At 46.9% G+C, this 20,720-nt stretch overlaps 1 protein-coding gene across 1 annotated transcript in view; it reads left to right on the top strand.

Moving 5' to 3' along the window:
- The window catches only part of CRYBG3 (crystallin beta-gamma domain containing 3), a 151,788-nt gene that overhangs the window by 9,911 nt on the left and 121,157 nt on the right, over nt 1-20,720 (top strand).

Raw genomic sequence — 20,720 nt, 5'->3', positions numbered from 1 at the left:
GACTCATTAAACCAATCTTATATGGCACGGAAACTCTGCCTCTGATGCTCAAAAGGCCTTCTTATGCATTTGTTTCTTTCCTTTCCTTCACTTTTTGCACTACTTCCTCTTTTGACACTGATTTTCATATTCAGTTTTCTTCCATTTTTCTGCCTCCTTCTCACCAACTCTTCCCCTTCCCTCTGTCCTTGTGCACCCTCTCTTCCCCTTCTCTCTATCTATGTGCACCATCTCTTCCCTCTATTCATGTGCCCCATCTCTTCCCCTTCCCTTTATCCATGTTCCACCATCTCCTTCCATCTATGTGTCCCCATTCCTCTTCTCTGCCCCTCCCATTAAGCATCTCTCCTTTCTTCCTCCCTCCCCCTCCCCCCCCGGTTCCACCAAATGTTCTTCCACCCAGTTTTGAAGCCCCTCTCACAACGAAAGATGCAAAGAGGTTGCCAGCACGGGAGCGATTCTCTTGCACTGCCTGCTGGCCTCCTCTGCACCGTTCCTTTGTCCAGTCCACCCAAGCGGAAACAGGAAGTACAGAGGAGACCACTGGCAGCACTGGAGAATTGAAGAACATTGGCTTGGGTAATCCTATCCTCCACTATCTGTTCTCCCCTGCCCCACACCAACATTGCACTTACAGTCCCGATGCTCTGAAAATTGTCGCTGACGCTCTGTGCTGGTGAAGGGCCTTGAGCATCTGCACATGCTCAAGGCTTGCTGGACTCCAAGAATCCCAGAGAGGTCAGGAAGCAGCAGACCTTGAGCATGCGCAGATGTTCAGGACCCTTCACCTCACCAGCACAGAGCGTTGACAATAGTTTCCAGAGCATCGGGCCTGTAAGTGCAATGTCGGTCTGGGGCAGGGGATAGTGGGTAGTGGAGAATAGGAGTGTCGGTCATCGGTGGAGGGAGAGGATGGGAGAGATAGCAATGTTGGTCATCGGGGAGATAGAAGTGCTGGTCATCGGAGGGGGGAGATAGTGCTGATTATCGGAGGGGGTGGAGGATAACAGTGCCAGTCATCGAGAGGGGATGGGGGCAGTAACAGCGTTGGGGAAGAAAAAGTACTATCATTGAAAGGTGGCTAGAATATAAACTGAGACCCCCATTTTTGGGCCTTTTGTTGGGCCAGAAATTTCAGTTTATATTCGAGTATATGCGGTATTAGCCAGGAACAAAAAAACAAAAACAAACTTTGTTACATAGCGTTATGTTTACCAGCCATCAGCTATATTTTAAAAGAAGGGCACAGCTGTTGTGCATGTGTTGTGTTATGTTAGCAGTGTCCATTAAAAAAAAAAAAGTTGTCTGCAGCTGATCCAAAAGAGTTCTGTTTTGGAGGCATTTAGTTGTAATTTGTTGACGGACATCCAGTTTTTGATTGTATAATGAACCTATAATCCTGGGCCTACACTGTGCAAATGAAATTGAATGAGTCCAAAACAAGACTTCTTTGGCTCGGTCCAAAACTAGATCACCTACCCACCTCCATCCCACTACCCTCTGGCTCCTCTCTGCAGCTTGAGTTCTCGAGCAAGGTCTTGGGCATCATCATTGATTCCACATTGTCCTTCAATGACCACCTCCAATCCTTGGTAAAAAAATGCTTTTTCAGCCTTCACATGCAGAGGAAAGTTAGATCCTGCTTCCATCAAAAACATTTTACCCTCCTTGTCCAATCCATAATCCTCTCCAGATTGGACTATTGCAACTCTATCTACTTAAGCCTAACTAAGAAAAACCTCCACAGACTCCAACGGATTCAGAATGCCGCGGCCAAGCTCATCTTCGCTAAAAGTAAATTTGACCAGGTCTCCCCGCTCCTGGCCAAGCTCCACTGGCTTCCGATAATTGCCAGGATCCACTTTAAATGCGCCTGTTTAACTTTCAAAATCCTATATGGTATCCTCCCTCCCTTTATCCCTTTTTCTTGGAATTCCTCAAACCCTAATACCACCAGATCTTCCCACAAATTAAAACTATCCTTCCCCTCGCTAAAAGGCATTTCCCACACAGGAAAGCTAGGGACCTCCCTCCACTTCAGAATCACTGAGCTCTGGAACAACCTTACCTCCCCTCTTCGGAACTTGAGCTCTCTCCAAGTTTTCCGCAAACATCTGAAAACCTGGCTTTTCTCAAAAAATGTAAGTCTCCCTCCAACTTAGGAATCAAGGAAAGTCTTATATCTTGGCATCCCAAGTCCTCTAAATTTTCTTCACACTTCTACCTCTAACCCTCTGTTGTAGTTCTTTCCTATTTCTCCTACTGTAAACCGCGTCGAGCTCTACGAACGTGGAGATGATCGGTATACAAACCTAAGGATTAGATTAGATTAGATAACCTTTCGGAAGGCTCCTGACATACCTATTCCCACACTCCTTTTTGAGTTACATGCTTTTAGTGTTAGGCGCCAGCATTTAAATTAATACGAAGACCATCGCTGCTGAATTGTAACTCCATTGGGTTCTAAATGGCAAAGCTATTGGAATTATCCTTCCAGTGGATTATCCATAAATGGAGGAATGCAAATTTTTTTATTCAATTGTTCTTTCTGGGCAAAAGATTTGCCAGTTGGTTGAAAAAGAAAAAAAAGCTTTCAAAATTGGAGTGACTACTGCCCCCCCCCCTCCTATCAAATATGAAGTAGTGTGATTGCCAATCACTTTTTAGTAACTCATCCTACTTGGGTATCTGTAACCATGAAGCAGGAAGGAAGGGTAGTGAAATCTATGTTGTCAGAATGCGTTGAGAGGGGAGCGGACTGCAGGCTTTAGCAGCGCTGCTTGCCTGCTGACCTGCTCAAGAAAACCCACCTGCTCTTCCAGTCTGGCTCAAGCCCTGCTGAACAGTCCTTGCTGGGAGACACAGGCCACAATTCTCTCTCTTCCAGCTTTCTCAGGTGCAGAAAGCTGAACTAACAGCTGCTGCATTAAGCCCAGCAGATTAGGAGACCTGGGGCTGTTTAAGCAGGACTCCAGGGAGTCCTTGAAGTTTGAAGAGAAGCTTTCTACCAGTGTGCAGCAGAGCATCTGTTGGGAAGGACACCAGTGCATATGAATAGAGCTCATCATTTATTTACACATGAGACAGAGTCTCCACCTGCCCCTACAGCCACTGCCTAGGGCTGTGTACACACATATGAATGGGGAGAAAGAAGAGGTATGGAGCTGGGTGTCTGAGGTATATATTAATGCACATTTTTCTGTCCCTTACATTTTATTTAATATGAGGGCAAATCAAAAATTAAATGCAATTGTTAAATTATGCAGTAACCAGAACAGAGCTAGCAAAATGCAATGTATGTACTTGTACATTGCCTGTTGGATAGCTCGTTCATCCATGCACAGTGCAGTGCTCAGCCTTTAGTTGTGTGGTAACCACGAGGTCGGAAACAACGCTCCATTGCAAGGTTGCACCATCAAAGAACAACATGCAGTAATGTGCTTTCTTTGTGCAAATTCATTGTTGGATACTGACTCAGTATGGACATAGCACCATAAATCAAAAAGAGGTTTAAAGCGGGAAGAACAGGTGTGACTGATAAAGGCCGTTCTGGTTGTCCATCAACATCGTGCACACAAGAGCACATTGCCAGGGTGAATGCCTTGATTAGAGAAGACTGATGGATAATGGTGTCTTAATTGGCTGCAAATTTGGACATCAGCTATTTGCCATAATGCACGATGACTTGGGGTACAGGAAAGTGTGCGTACGATGGGTTCCCAAACAGCTTACTAAGCTGCACAAACAACAGCATGTGGAGGTTGTAACCCAGTTCCTGAGACGGTATAAAGAAGATCCGAGTATTCTGGAGAGAATTGTCACCGAAGACGAGACATGGGTGCATCACTGTGACTCAGAGAGCAAAAGGGAAAGTATGAAGAAGTAAAGGAAGCGGTGCTCACCTGACTTCTGGAGCATCTGAAAATTTTTCTGCAGGAATGCAGAAGCCAATTGAATGATACAACAAATGCATTGTCTTGCACGAGGACTATGTGGGAAAAGTGATATGTTCAGTTGCTCAGTTACTTCTATTAAAGCTGTTAAATGTATTTTCTGTTACCTTTTTGATTTACCCTCATAAATAAGCAAATCTGTATAGTCTTACTGGCACTCGCGGCATGCAGGTTCCTGTGGGAATGCCTTAGAGAAGTGATACCCTGATCCCTGTGTGTGTGCTTGCTGGTAAGCTTGGAAGTGTGAAGAACAGTAATCTATGTTATGCTTTCTGAAAACACCAATGCAATTAGCAAGCAAATAGCCTCCATAATATTTTTTTTCCTAATTAATTGAGAATTGTTTTCCCCCTCTTGGCGATATGCCTACTAAAGGGTGTTAAGCTTTAACAAGTGCTTGGCATGCATGAAAATGCATACTCCAAAGTGTGTTAAAACGTTTTCTGGTAATTAACTGATTTGTGTGTGGTGTTTATTTTTTTGTATTTATTTTGTACACTGGCTTCCCATGAGGCCAGGGCAACATTTAAATTGTGCTGTTTATGGTTTAAAATATATGGCTTGACTCCTCAATATATGAACAATTTAGCATGTATTTCATCGGTTAGTCAGTATCATAATGTGTGAGATGCACTGTCACTGCAATTCCCTAGCCCTAAGGAGATAATTTTAAAAAAGCTGTTCATAACTTACCTCCTCTTTTACTAAGGTGCGCTAACCGATTAGTGCGCGCTAATCAAATTAAATGCTAACGTGTCCATAGACTAACATGCACACATTAGCGTTTAGCATGCGCTAATCGGTTAGCATACCTTAGTAAAAGAGGGCCTTAATTTTCTTATCAGGCTACTTCTATTTGCTCTATTTTTCCAACTTTGGAATAGATTGGGCCCGATCTGTGCAGGTCCGACGAATTCACCAAACTGCAACATGCAGATGGGGGCTATCGGAGGAACGCCCCCATCTGCCAGCACGGAACGCTCTATAGTGATCCCCGCACATGCACACAGACCTTTAGATGGTCTGCGCATGCACTGGACCTCTAGCTAGGCACCTTTTTTTTTTTCTTTTTGTAAACATTTTTACAGCCCGTGGTTTTAACCTGCTTTAAAGCCTGCGGGTTAAAACCATGGGCTTACACTGTGGGGAAGGGTGGGATAGTCGGGGCAGGCAGATGATGAGGGCAGCTCGGGGCAGGCAGGCGATCAGGGCAGCTACAGTCGGGGCAGGCAGGCAGATCAGGGAAACATGAGATCGGGGATGACAGGGCTGAGAGTAGGGTGGCAGAAGGCAGTCGGAAAGGGCTTCAGCGACTGATCCTCAGCAGTCGCTTTTTGAGTTGATCAGCCAGCACAGTCGAATCAGCAAATTTGTTTAGTGAATCGCGTCCCTTCCTACTTTGCATGCAGTTCCCCTCATTTACATGCGCGGATCGGTATCGGATCGTAAAACAGGTTAGTGAATACTGCAGGAGGGAAATCGAGTCGCAAAGGGCTTGCAAACCGATCGGTACACGATCGGTTTGCTTAGTGAATCTAGCCCTTAATTATGATCTGTACCAAATTTCAATGCTTTCAAAAAAGCGCTTAAAACTTTTCTGTTTCAAAAGTACAATTTTTTGCAAATAATAGTAGGATAATGTCCATTGAGATTGTAATTTGGTCATTCATAGTGTACATCCTAGCTTTACTAATTTTGGGCTCCTTTTACTAAACGGTTCTGGCGGTTTGTAGCGTAGTGTCAGTGCTAAAAATCTTCCTCAGAATAATTACTATTGCATGTCTAGTGTTCACTCTTCTCTTACCTCAAAATATTGTTGTGAGGTCATTTAAGGTGTTAATTTACAATGAATCTAGGAGCACTTATGTAAGAAGAGTGACAAAACTGGATTTTTTTTTTCTAATTGCACAGCAAGTTACACATTGCACCCAAGACAATGAAGGATTACTGTCACTACTACTTTATTGTTTCCATAGCACTACTATACATATGCAGCTTTGTATACAAACATATAAGCGGCAATCCGTGCTTGACAGAGCTCACTTCTGTTCAAGATAGACAAATATGACTAGTAGTAAAAGGTTTTATTTATGAGACTGATTTAAACAACATGGCTTTAAAGCAGCCAGATAGGGGGTTAAAATTAAGAAGCAGTGCTGCACTGGTTGCGCGTGTGAAGTTTAAGTTTGGTTGTTTTTGTTTTAAGGTTTTATTTGGTTTATTTGGTTTTGCAACCAACAGACATAAGAGAAGTTCACAACTGAATTTTGGTTTTTTTTCCGCCGGTTAGAGGATGTAAACTTAAAAAACATCATCGATGTCTTTTTTTTCATATCAGGCAGCATTATGGGGCAAAGACCTAGAACAATTGCTTCTGCTTACTGATACTTATGGGGAATTTAGGAGACATCTAAAAACATATCTGTTTTTGAAATACTTAGGTAGCTGAATTGTAGAATTTTATCATGCAATAATCAGATCTTTTTAGGGTTTTTTAGTTATTGGCTTTTACCGTTTTAATTTTATTCAATTTGTTTGTAAACTGCATAGAACTTTACGGCCTTGCAGTATATAAAATGTTATTATTAAGAAGTTGTTCTTTAAGCCTGGATTTGAATGAGGCCAGAGATGGATCATGATTTATCAACTTAGGAAGTACGGGGTAGATATTCAGCTGATGGTGCTCAGCGTTTCGCTTACCACTGCTGGTGTTATGCCCATATAGTCAAAGCATCTTATAGTGGAGACTCCATACCAGTTTGGCTGATTTCCTCTGAATGACTTTGAGTCTTCTTGTGTCCTTCTTTTTGTTGGTTGTGTCCCTTTCTCTGCAGTCAAAATCCTTCTAGCCTTAGCCACCACCTTTCCACATTGTTTTTCCATTTTGAGATCCTCAGATACTATCACTGCAAGGTACATTTTATGGCCTGTGCACCTATATTTTCCCTCCTATCACATAAAGCTTCTTTGGATTTCTGCACCCCTAAAAGCATCATGCTACGTTTCTTCAATTGGCCAAGCATTAGCCCAAACTTTCCATGCTCTGCACTCTCTTTGAGGTGCCAAGTTATGTTAATCTTATTGCATCTACAAAAATTCATACTTTTCCTTCTAAGTTTTTGACAAAATTGCCCACAAAAATATTAAGCAAAATCAGCCCTGGGATAGATCCCTGAGGCACTCCACTACTCGCCTTTCTTCCCAGAGAATCCATCAGTCAAGCAGTTTACCACCTCAGGTGCCATCCTTAAGCAGCTTAGTTTATTCATGAACCTCCTAGAGCAGTGGTCTCAAACTCAAACCCTTTGCAGGGCCACTCTTTTTTTTTTTTTTTGTCACTAATAGGAGAAACCAATCTGATTCATTTGTCATGATCTACTTTTGGTAAAGCTATGATGCCTTGCATCCCACTGGATTGTAAATACTTCATTATCCTTTTCTTTAGCAGCATTTCAATTATCTTTCCCACTGTTTTCCACCTCTTCTCTGTTTCCGCTTTTCTGAAGAGAAACCACATCAACTCATATGGCTTTGTCCACTTTCAGCTTTGCAAGCTGTTCATAAACATTTTCTTCTGTTAACAGGGTAGTATGTATGCTATTCACATATGTATCTTTGTCAATTATCTCTGGACCTTCTTCTTTGAAAACTGAACACAAGTATTCCCTCATCATTTTCCATACATCAGCCCTTTGAGTCTCACAGTTCCACCTCTGGCCTTCTTCCGTTCCCCAATATATCAGAAAAATGCTATATCACTTTATCTTTAGCCATTTTCACTTCTGTCCTTACTTTACCTATTCTGATTTGTTTTTCCTTTGAAGTTTACAGTTTAATGTTGCTCTTTTTGTGATCTTCGGTATTATGTGAATGCAACCTTTTATGCCTTGAGTTTTGCAACCACTTCTTTGAAGAACTAAGGCTTTGTTGAGGTCATCTTTCCTGTTACTTTTCTCACCACAATAATGCTAATGCTTTTGCTTGGAGCAACATCCTGAACTTGTCTTCTCCCACTTTCTATCCCTTCTTGTAGTTCAAATGACATCCAAATATTGATTGAATTTTTCTTTATTTTTCTTATTACAGAAAAATGTGGACCATGATTAACAGTGTTCTTTAGTAATTAAGGGGCCCTTAAGGCGCACGTGCTAATAACGCAAGCTAAAATGGCTAGCGTGCCTTAGTAAAAGTAAATATAACTACGTTACTTAAGTACAAGTTTTGATACTTTAACAAATGTTATCCTCTTATGCTGCCAATTTTTACTACTTTTGCCTAGTTACATTTGATGCTTGCATTAAAAAGTAGAAGTGGAAGGGGAATATAAATGACATTTCCTCAGTAACCCAAATGAATCTACTAGAAACATGAGTTTGCTATTGCAAACCTTGTCATGCAAACGTAAACGTAAATTCACTGCTTTCATTGTATGCTAATAGATCTCATGCATATTCATTGAGGAAATCCTGAAATCCCGACTAGATTGTGGCCCTCGAAGATGGACTTTGACACCCCTGCTGTAAACCAATCGATGCTATATGAGAACACTGTTCCTTGCAAAATATCACCTGCAAAGGAGTCTCTGGGAGTTTATTTTCTGCTCAACGCTGAAGACAGTAGAAGTGCCCACCAGAGTCATACAGGGCCATATTCACTCTTGTTTCACCCCGCTTTACTCATCGTTCAAATTGTCTCTCTTTTTCTATAGTTAGTTGTTTCTTATCCTACTCCTGGCAATCAAATGTTCTCTTCTTTTTTATAAGCAAGACACCACTCCCTACAGATTTTGAAGGGTATTTAGAACTGATAATTATCCCAAATAATCCGAGGAAAGCAGGTTCCCAAGCATGGGGGGAAGCATAAGAAAGGATAGGGGGCACCATGGAGGACAATTATAGCCTGCTGAGACCTTGACTGCTCACAGCCAGCAGCTGCCTAGCCTAGAAGAGGGGTGGGACTGGGGGCGGGGGCCACATGTCCTCTTTTTTTTTTGTTTTCACAAATATGGTAGCCTTAGTTATATAGCACTATGCAATTATATTTTGCACAATTTGGCTACTGAACATTAGCACTTAGCAGACAGCTTCCATTTCGCATGAATTAGCCTACTCTCCACAAAATTTAAAACAATAGCCGACTAAGCTTAGCAGCCAAATTGGGCTGCGTAATTGGCTGGTCTATCTTTGGTCACTATAAACTTAGCCAGCATTGAATATCGACTTAGACGGTTAAGTTTATAGTAGCCAAAAATAAACTGGATATTCAATGCTGGTCATTGGAAATGGCTGGCGAATATCCAGACACAGAGCTGACCACGAAAGTAGCTATCTCCTGTGATCTGAATATTGGCCTCTAAGTGACTTCCCCAACATTGCAAGGAGCTGTAGTGGGATTGGAACTTTGATCCCCCTGTTATATCCTGTGCTCTAACCATTAGACTACTTCCCCACTCTAGCTACTGTCTAAATCTGATCTGGGGATCCTACAGCCACAGTAACATAGTAAAAGGGGGGGGGGGCAGTGGTCCACCCCAGATACCATCTTTAGTTTCAAGTTTATTTAAAAATTTTTATACCGCTTAATCAAACTTCTAGGCGGTGTACAATTAAAAATTAGAGATGCTAAACGATACCAGGGTATATTAATAGAACACATGACGTGACATATAGACTTACTTCAAACAAATGGGAAAAAGAGGGCAAGAACTACAATCTTTGGAGAACAGAGCACAAAGAGAGGGAAAAAACAATAGAGGAGGGTAAAAACTACGAAGCTTTGTTTTAGTCCTTAAAAGGACAGTTATTGTCCAAAAGCATCCTGGAACAAGAATGTTTTTAACTTGGATGTAAATTGATTTAATGCGGATTCGATGCGTAAGTGATTAGGCAGCGAGTTCCAGAGAGAGGGTGCAGTGACAGTGAAATTATTAGATCTCAACAAGGAGATTCTGTGTGACAGAACGAAGTGATTTAGAAGGACTATAAGGGATTTTGAGTCTGTCAATGAACTCGGGTTGATTGCTCGAGCGTATTTTAAAGATTAAAAGTAGGATTTTGTAACTGAGTCTATGTTCAACGAGTAGCTAGTGTGCATTGAACAAAAGAGGTGAGACTTGATCATATTTTTTGCGTTACAGATAATTTTGATGGCTGTGTTCTGAAGGCGTCTTATTTCCTTTTTTGTTATGCCCTTAGTGGGGGTGCTGGCACCCATCCTCCTCTCTGCCCCCCTTTCTCCTTTCCTGATCCTCCTCCCCATAACCTCTTTAATGTTCCTGGCATGAGCAGCAACTGCAGCCTGCTGCTCGTGCCAGCGTCTGCTCTTCCTTTGACATCACTTCCTGGACCTGCACCTAGGAAGTGACATCAGAGGAAGAGCCGACACTGGCGTGAGCAGCAAGTTGGGATTGCTGCTCGTGCCGGGAATATTAAAGGGGTACAGGGAAGGAGTGCGCATACTCAGTAGGAGGGGGCAGGGAAGGAATGGATGAGGGTAGTGGGGGCGGAGAAGAGGGCGGGGGAGGGACGTCACCGCCCCGGGTACCTCTCAACCTCGCTACACCACTGTACAGCCCATCAGTTTTTCAGGATATCCATAATAAATATACTTGTGATTAATTTGTGTAGAGTGGAAGGGTGCATGCAGATTTATGCCATACCTAGTTGGGTTAAATCACTTTTCACAGGGGTAATATAGGAAAGCTAGTAGGACTGGCAAAAATATCCCCATGGTTGTTTTCAGTATGTCCAGCTATCTGATTCCAGGTCGCCCTCCTTCGCCTGGTTCCTTCGATCTTCCCAAACATGATGTCCTTCTCCTTCTCTTCTGACAATATGACCAAAATAAGACAGTCATAACTTCACCATTTGGTCTTCGAGTGACATAGCTGGTATGCCATACATACTCCTTGTGAATATCCTGAAATCCCAACAGGGTGAAGAAGGAGTTTGGGAAGCCCTGATTTATTACAATAAAACAAGAAGACCTGAGAATAAGAATTGACAGGAATAATAGATCCAAGGAACAGGCAGACTGGCTGGTACTATGAGAAAAGCTGCCAGCAGGCTGATTCCATTACAGCTGAATGAACGATGCATTAACAGGACATCAGTGAATTTTCTTTTCTGCTCCATTAAAGCTGCTGTAGAGAGTGTTGAGGCTTTTCCCGTTCTTAGTTGTTTGTTTTCATTCTCTGAAGTTTCCTGTTATGAGCCAACAGTGTATAGGATGCCAGGTTATTTCAGTCTGTATGAATGCACAGCAAATAAAGGTTAACCAGGATTAAAAAATAATATGAGATCGTGGCTGTTTATTGAACTTACTTGCTACATATCTTGACTAGCTTTGTGAAACGGGCACACCCTTCCTCAGGTCAGAACAGAACCAAGGTTGTTTTAGTGGAGGGAGGTGCCTTAACCTGGCAAAGCTTCTCTTCTCTGTTAGGGCTCTCAGCATAAGTTGATGAACTACTAGTTAGCTTGTTGGCTCTAGCCTAGGAAGGGGTGGGGAAAGATTGTTTCATTTCATGCATATCACTCATTTATAAATAACATGTTAAAAAATCTGGAGTCTATAAAGTCTTCCAGTAAGATGGAATCCCAGAGGAAGAATGCGAAAACAGGCACAATTCCAACCAGACCAGTGCCACTCCCACGCTTATAAAAGACTGCTAGAGGATGCTAATTGTGCTGCTGTAATTATTGCATATTTTTAACATGTTGAATGCATTGGCCTATGCCGGGGGTCGGCAACCTGCGGCTCCAGAGCCGCATGCGGCTCTTTTCCACCTTTGCTGCGGCTCCGGTAGTGTGTCACGCAGGCATGCAACTTACAAGTCCGGCGTCGCGGCGGGAAATAGCCATGCTGAGCAGTGAGCTCAGCACATACACAGATGAAAGCCTTGCTTGCTGATTGGTCCGGCGGCCGTGCCGCCGGACCAATCAGCAAACAAGGCTTTCATCTGTGTAGTGCTGAGCTCACTGCTCAGCATGGCTATTTCCCGCCGCGACGCCGGACTTGTAAGATGCACACTTGAAAAAGAAATCATCCTGGCCGGGGTCGGTGTCATGCTCCGGAGATCTACAGCCTTCCTATCTCCCTCTCCCTTCTACCTGCTTCCGGCCACATCCCCTGCTCCGCGGCTCTCTTCGGCAACTCAGCAGCAGCGATCGACACAAGCTTCTGACGTCGGGGCCTACCCTCTGCGAGTCCCGCTTGTTTCAACTTCCTTTTTCCACAAAGGCGGGACTCGTAGAGGGAAGGCCTCGATGTCGGTAGCTTGTCTTGATCACCGCTGCTGACAAGTTGCTGAAGAGAGCCGCGGAGCAGGGGGGTGTTGCCAGGTGCAGGTAGAAGGGAGAGGGCCAGATGCAGGACTCGTGGGTGAGGGAGGAGAAGAGAGAGAGAAAGAGAGAGGGGAGGGAAACAAAAGGAAATCTTTCATACTGGGCTGGAGTGGAGGGAGGGTGGAAAGATTCTAGCTACAGGGTGCAGTAACAAAGGAAAAGGGGGGGAAAGCTGAAAATGGAGATAGTGACACAAAGAAGAGAAAGGGTAAGCAGGACCTACTGAATAAGGATAGAGATACAGAGGGGACATGAAGAGGAGGTGAAATAGAGACATAGAAGTAATGCTGAAAAAGTGTGTGGGGGGAGATAAAGACATTGAAAGGGCAAATGGTGAACATGGGGTAAAGACAAGGACAGAGACAAATGAAGATTCTGAAAAAATGGTGAGATAGGGATATAGGTGAGATGGACACAAAGAAGGGTGATGCTGGAAAATAGGTGGAATGGTAATTCTGACAGACACAGAAGGGAAATGCTGGATCAAGGAGAGATGGGGCTCAGGCTGGATGGAATGAGGAGAAATGCCTTGTTGGCCCGGAACTTCCTCTCCTACGTCAGAATTGATGTCAGGGAGCGGAATGCTGGTCAGCGCAACACTTCTGCAGGGAAAGCTTGGGACGGCGGTGGCTTGGGGGCTGTTCCCCGATTGCGGTGGCAGCAAACCGAGTGGCTTGGGGGACGGCACGGAGACAGAAAGAAGGGGGAACAGGGAGACAGAAAGAAAAAGTTGGGGGAGAGAATGAGGTCTGGAGGAGAGGAAACATACAGGAGGCTGAAAGAAAGGAAGAAAGATTGGATGCACAGTCAGAAGAAGAAAGTGCAACCAGAGACTCATGAAATCACCAAATAGCAAAGGTAGGAAAAATGATTTTATTTTCAATTTAGTGATCCTGTATATAGCATTAAGATAAGAAACAATATATGCAGTGTTAGATTTGTTTTATAATGGTTTTGCGGCTCCAAGTTTTTTTTTCTTTTCGAAAACGGGTCCAAGTGGCTCTTTATGTCTTAAAGGTTACAGACCCCTGGCCTATGCTATAGCTATAATTTCCATACCTTACTCGGATTAGCTAAAGATTAAACGGTAGGTTAAGGAGTTGAAGCTCTAAGGTCCTTTCCCAAGCTGGGTGACTTTGGACAAGTGACTTTATCCCATCATGCTTGAGTTTATCCAGCTGCTAATATATCCTGTCTTCAGTGAACAAGTGTAGCATGCAACACCTTGGGATAATGTATACTGCTGACTTGTGAAAGGCAATTCTTGAACTGGTCACCTAACCCCCTCCCCCCCTGATATTCAAAACAATTTATCTGGTTGGCACAAGTAATAGAATAAGCCCGATGCGTTGATCGGTTAAATTGCAGATAGCTGGCTCTCCCTGCATATTTAGCAGAAAATAACTGGTTATCTCCTACTAAATATTCACAGTTAGCCTGTAACCACAGACTGGTTATCTTTGGGGTATTTCAGTGGCAGGTCAAAGTTATGCCTCGATATTCAATGCTGACCAGGCAAGATTAGTGCATAGATAGGACCACAAAAATAGCTGTCTTATCTTTATGTGCTAGCTGATATCAACTTAACTAGGCATGGAAATGGCCTAGCATTGAATATCTGGGGGTCAGCGCTGGTGACGTGCAATCACCATGCTGCCTTTCACCCCATGAAAATTGCCCAGGTAATATTAGGCACCATAGGTTCACGTATGATACAAAATAATAGCACTTATGCATGTCAGAGGCGCCAAAATTTGGCAGATATATTCGTAAATGCTAGGTACTATTTTATAACGAACGTGCCAAAGTCACTTAGGGCCTGATCCCCAAAATATCTCTGCCAACTTGAATGGTGCTTAGTGCGATTCTATAAAAGATACACATTAGGATTGTGCTAAGAGCCAGTGCACGTCACAAATTTTAGATGCGCCAATTTAGGCCAGAGAAAACTCGGCCTAAATACGTGCATGCATCGGACTTATTTTATAACGGTGTTAACAAATTCTAGGAATGCTCATGATCTGCCCATGCTCCTCCCCTGGTCATGCCCCTTTTTCAGAATTGCGCACGGGAACTGGCGCACAGCACTTTGCAGAATACGCCTACCAAGTTTTACATGTAACTTTTAATTAGTGTCAATTACGAAGTGTTAAACAATTAAGATGTGCACACCAAATTGCATGCACAATGTAATATGCCATATATAGAGTTTGGGGGTTAGTATGTACCTGTGAGGGGGCATATAGGTGGGCAGAACATGGGCAGGCTATAAGTGTTTCACCAAGCAACATGTGTAGAATACTATCAGTTGTATACATTGCATGGTGCAGTTAGGCATGTCAGCTGACATCAGCTGTTCATCTGTCCTAAGTGAGCAGGCCTATATTTTAGTACACCAATGCAGCTTTGCAATAGTATTGCATAATTGTGTAGGCATGCTTTGAAGCCATTATAAAATTGGTACCCCATTATGGTGCCTACAAATTGGTATCATGCTATAGAATAACTCTAATATTGTCTCTTTATCATATGAGTGCACATACCGTAGCATGCTCTTGTGGTCCATTTGGCGTATGAGTGGTGCCGTGCACAGTGTTCCCTGATATGTAATGCTCTCCGTGATGTAGACAGTACAGATTAATGCAGTGTGGGTGATATGGGCTGGAAACAGGTGCCCAGTAAAGCTGGGCTTATGTTTTTGCAGTAGAATAAACCACGCCAGGCCTGTTATCCCAGGACAAGCAGGCATGATATTCTCACATGTGGGTGACGTCATCTACGGAGCCCCGATGCGGAAGCATTTTCAAGCAAACTTGATTGAAGATTTAAGTTTGCTCTGCTGCTCCACGCATGCGTGCCTTCCTGCTCCACTAGGGGGGCGCATCCCCTCGTGGTCTCCAGTTCAAAATTTTCCGCTGAGCCTAGAAGTCGTGTTTTTCAGGCTCTGCCCCAACCGCCTTCTAGCACTGCAATTTTTTCTTGTTTTTTTCTCGATTAAGTCGCTGTGCGCGAATTCTTTACTTTTCAACTTGATTCCTGCTTTGTTTTTGACGACCCGGAGGCTTCCGGGTCCCCGTGGCCGCGTGGCTACTCGAGCCGCGGCTTCTTTCGATTCTATGTCCCGGCCTTTGACCGGCTTTAAAAAGTGCACCTGGTGTGAGCGGCTTCTTTCCATCACAGACCCGCATCGCCGGTGCATCCTCTGCCTGGGGGCGGCTCATCCAACCGACTCCTGCCCCCAGTGCGCTACTTTCCAGAACCGGGCCCTCTGTCGAAGAAAAGCCCGCATGGCGGACCTTTTCACCCCGGACCAACCCTCTACCTCGGCCTCGAGGTCGGCCCCGGCCTTGACCTCGGCCCCGAATACCTCGGCATCGCCCCGAGACCCGAATCCGAAGCCCTCGGGACAGCAGAAAGCCCCGGCCCCGGGTAAGTCCCCTCTTCCTTCTTCAGGTTCCGTAACATCAAAGAAGCCAACCTCGGGGACACCGTCGACGCATGGCGGAAGCCCCATGCTTACAGACCCGGCTAAGCCCTCCAAGCCTTCGGGCCGTGCCTCCACCACACGGGAATACTCTGATACGAGGTCGCCCCCGGTGGAGTGCACCAAGGCAGTGGACATGCCTTCGATGCTGTCCGTGCCCGTCTTCCAGGACCTACTCCGAGCGATGATCTCGTCGGAGCTGTCCGCTGCAATGGCCCAGTTACAATCGGCCTCGACCTCGACCCCGCAGGTGCCAGACCAGCCTGAGCCTCGCATCGAGCAACCTCGGGGAAAAGTGCGCAAGCTTCGCCGCATCCCATCCTCCTCTGACTCCTCGCCGAGGCGCCCGAGACGCTCTCCCTCCGCAGACCGCCGCGGGGCAAAACGTCGTGCTAAAATGACAGAAACCTCGAACCGCCGTACCTCCAAGAAGGCCCGAGGTTCACCAACTCTACGAGGCCGTTCTCCTACACCTTGTACGGGACCACTAAGGGTGGCTGAGTTATCACTCTCCAACCCGCGCATCCTCCGAACCCCCCCTCGGACCGGGACCCCGACCCGAGGTTGCAGGTATTCTCCGAGGGAGTCCGGGTCGAGGTCACCGATTCGACATCGATCGGTACCCCGAACCCCGGCATCGTCTCCGAGGGGCTCCTCGAGACGCCGAAGATCGACGACCCCGGAACACTCTCACAGTGCTTCCCCGGTCTCGGAGCGTGGATCGGAGCAGGAACCTCGATACTCGAGGGAAGCCTCCCCATCCTTCTCCACCCGACGGAGGTCTCGTTCACCGACCCCGCATGGGGCCCCGGGAACATCCCGCCCATCCTTCACTCGCTTTGTCCAGGACATGGGCCACGCTTTGGACTTAAACCTCCAGTCCGACTCCAGATACTCTAAGGAGTACCTAGCGGAGCTGGATATGCCATCACTGCCCAGAGAGTCCCTTCGCTTACCACCTAACCCGGTACTCCAACAGGCCTTCTTCAGGAACCTGGAGACCCCCTACATGGTCACAGCCCTACCCTCCAAAATGGAGGCCAAGTACCGCACAGTACCCTACCCAGGATTCGAACAACCACAGCTCTCCCACCAGTTGCTGCTAGTAGAATCCTCCTTGAAAAAGGCTCACCCATCCCGGGTCTCAGCTACAGTCCCCCCAGGCCGAGAAGGCCGAACCCTGGACAAGTTCGGCAGGAGACTATATCAGAATGCAATGATGGCCTCTAGGGTGCAAAGCTACACTTTCACCTTCACATCCTACCTCAAACACCTCATTGGACTATTGAGAGCCTTTGAGATTCACCTACCGGCCTCCCGGCAAGGAGCGTTTGGCCTGCTTTTAGAGTCCCTCTCCAACCTGCGCCTCCATCTATTCCACGCGGCCTACGATGGCTTCGAACTCTCCTTCAGAGAGGCAGCCTTTGCTATCGCCATGCGCCGACTAGCTTGGCTGCGCCTGGTCGACATGGACCCCAACTTGCAGGACCGGTTGGCTAACCTCCCCTGCGTGGGAAAAGAACTGTTCGATGACACTATCGAGGCGGCTACAAAACGCCTCTCCGAACATGAACGCTCGTTCGCCTCCCTCGTCCGGCAAAAGCCTAAACCAACCGCGTCCAGGCCGTTCAGGGCCCCTCCACGCCGATACCCACAAAAATCCACTCCTGCCTTCTCACGGCCTCCACCCAGGCGCCCCCAGGCCCACCATCGGGCTCTACCCAAGTCCCAACCGCCTGCGACTACCAAACCATCCCCGTCCTTTTGACGGGATACGCGGAAGGGGGCGGGCCCCCTCCGCCATAGTCCCAGGCCTCCTTCCCATTGGGGGTCGCCTCAAAGCCTTTTACCCTCGCTGGGAACAAGTCACGTCGGACGCATGGGTCCTTGGCGTGATCTCCTCAGGATACTCTCTCAACTTTCGGGCCATTCCTCCAGACAACCCTCCAAGGAATTGCCCTCCCAACCGGACGCAGCTACCCCTGCTCCTCTCCGAAGCTCGAGACCTGCTTCGCCTGAGAGCAGTGGAGGAGGTTACCCCCGATCAACGGGGGAAAGGCTTCTACTCCCGTTACTTCCTGGTACCGAAAAAAACGGGAGACCTACGCCCAATACTAGACTTGAGACGCCTCAACAAATTTCTGGTACGGGAAAAATTTCGGATGCTTTCCCTACCGACCCTCTACCCCCTGATCGACGAGGGCGACTGGCTCTGCTCCCTCGATCTGAAGGAGGCATACACACATGTCCCAGTACACCCCGCTCACCGCAAGTTCTTGCGTTTTTAGGTGGGGGACTGGCACCTACAATACCGAGTCCTCCCCTTCGGTCTAGCATCATCACCTCGGGTCTTCACCAAGTGCCTAGTGGTGGTCGCAGCAACCTTACGTTCCCAGGGCCTCCAGGTATTCCCCTACCTGGACGACTGGCTAATCAAAGCCCCGTCCAGGGAAGGGGTTATCTCAGCGACCCAACAGACTATTACCTACCTACAAAGTCTGGGGTTCAAAATAAACTTCCCAAAATCCCAACTACGCCCCTCGCAGTCCCTACATTTCATCGGGGCCACGCTGGATACGGTTCGCCTCCGTTCCTTCCTCCCCCCTCCGCACCTAGAGGCGTTAGTAAGTCTGAGTCGAAGGATCTCTCTGCTGACCTCGGTATCAGCTCGACAGATGATGACTCTCCTAGGGCACATGGCCTCCACCGTCCATGTCACACCCTTCGCCCGCCTCCATCTGAGAATCCCTCAATGGACCCTGGCCTCTCAATGGCGTCAAGACCGGGACCCGATTGACCGGCCCGTGACATTGACTCTTCCTTGCAGAGATCGCTCCGCTGGTGGGCCGACTCTTCAAATCTTTCCAAAGGTTTACTCTTCCTCGCCCCTCATCACAGCAAGGTACTCACCACGGACTCATCAGAGTACGCTTGGGGAGCCCATCTGGACGGCCTACGCATGCAGGGGATGTGGTCAGCGGAAGACCGCCGCTGTCACATCAACGTGCTAGAGCTCTGGACCATCTATCTCGCAGCTGTAGCTTTTCAACATCTGCTCCACGACTGGGTTGTCCTCATCCGAACCGACAACCAGGTTGCAATGTACTATGTAAACAAACAAGGAGGAACAGGGTCTTGGTCCCTCTGTCGGGAAGCCCTGCGCCTCTGGAAATGGGCAATCTCCAACAACACCTTCCTTCGAGCGGTGTACATACAAGGAGAACAAAACTGCCTGGCGGACAGACTCAGCCGCCTCCTCCAGCCACACGAGTGGTCACTACACTCTCAAACCCTATGACAGGTGTTCAAACAGTGGGGGACACCTCAGATAGATCTGTTCGCATCCCCCCACAATCACAAACTGCCTCTCTTCTGCTCCCGGATGTACTCCCCGGACCGGTTCGAGGCCGACGCCTTCCTCCTAGACTGGGAGGGAAGGTTCCTGTATGCGTTTCCGCCGTTTCCTCTGATCCTGCGGACGCTTGTCCACTTGAAAACAGTACGAGCCACCCTGATCCTGATTGCCCCTCGCTGGCCACGACAGCCTTGGTTTTCCCTTCTACTTCAACTCAGTGTCAGAGATCCACTGCCTCTGTTTCCCTCTCTACTGTCACAAGGTCAGGGTTCGCTGTTACATCCCAATCTTCAATCTCTTCATCTGAATGCTTGGTTTCTCTCCCCCTGACTGCTCTCCCCGTGTCTCAATCAGTCAAGGAGATATTGGAGGCCTCTAGAAAGACCTCGACGAGAACCTGCTACTCCCAAAAGTGGACCAGATTCTCAACCTGGTGCTCCGCCCACAGCCAGGACCCGGTGTCGGTCCCCGTCCCTCTGGTCCTTGACTATTTACTTCAATTATCTCATTCCGGCCTAAAGACCAACTCCATTCGAGTACACCTAAGTGCGATTGCGGCCTTTCATCAGCCCCTGGAAGGGAAAGCCCTCTCGCTCCATCCCTTAGTCTCTCGCTTCATGAAGGGTCTTCTGAATGTCCACCCTCCTCTCAAACCCCCTCCGGTGGTTTGGGACCTTAACGTGGTTCTAGCTCAACTAATGAAACCTCCATTTGAGCCCCTAGACAAATGCCATCCAAAATTCCTCACTTGGAAGGTGATTTTCCTGCTCGCGCTCACTTCCGCCCGGCGGGTTAGTGAACTACAAGCTCTGGTAGCGGACCCACCCTTCACTGTATTCCATCATGACAAGGTGGTACTCCGCACTCATCCAAAGTTCCTGCCTAAAGTAGTGTCTGATTTTCATCTCAATCAGTCCATTGTCTTACCTGTGTTTTTTCCCAAGCCCCACTCTCACCCCGGAGAAGTGGCGCTCCACACTCTTGACTGCAAGAGAGCGTTGGCCTTTTACCTCCAACGCACTCAACCACACCGGAAAGTCCCACAATTGTTTTTGTCTTTCGACCCAAACCGGTTAAGTCACCCAGTTTCCAAGCGCACCTTGTCCAACTGGTTGGCCGATTGCATCTCCTTTTGCTATGCTCAGGCTGGTCTCGCGCTGCGTGGTCGAGTAACGGGACACAAGGTCCGAGCGATGGCAGCCTCCGTAGCATTCCTCAGGTCCACACCTATTGAGGAAATCTGCAAGGCTGCCACGTGGTCTTCGGTTCATACCTTCACCTCCCACTACTGTCTGGACTCACTGTCCAGAAGCGATGGCTGGTTCGGCCAATCGGTATTGCAAAATATATTTGCTTAAATTGCCAACTTCCCTTCATCCCTTTTCAGTTAGCTTGGAGGTCACCCACATGTGAGAATATCATGCCTGCTTGTCCTGGGATAAAGCACAGTTACTTACCGTAACAGGTGTTATCCAGGGACAGCAGGCATATATTCTCACAACCCGCCCACCTCCCCGAGGTTGGCTTCTTTGCTAGTTAAGTGAACTGGAGACCACGAGGGGATGCACCCCCTAGTGGAGCAG

This window comes from Geotrypetes seraphini, chromosome 4 (assembly GCF_902459505.1).
Source record: "Geotrypetes seraphini chromosome 4, aGeoSer1.1, whole genome shotgun sequence".
NCBI classification, from domain to species: domain Eukaryota; kingdom Metazoa; phylum Chordata; class Amphibia; order Gymnophiona; family Dermophiidae; genus Geotrypetes; species Geotrypetes seraphini.
The sequence above is the reverse complement of the archived record's forward strand: the minus strand, read 5'-3'. Positions and strand labels throughout refer to the sequence as shown.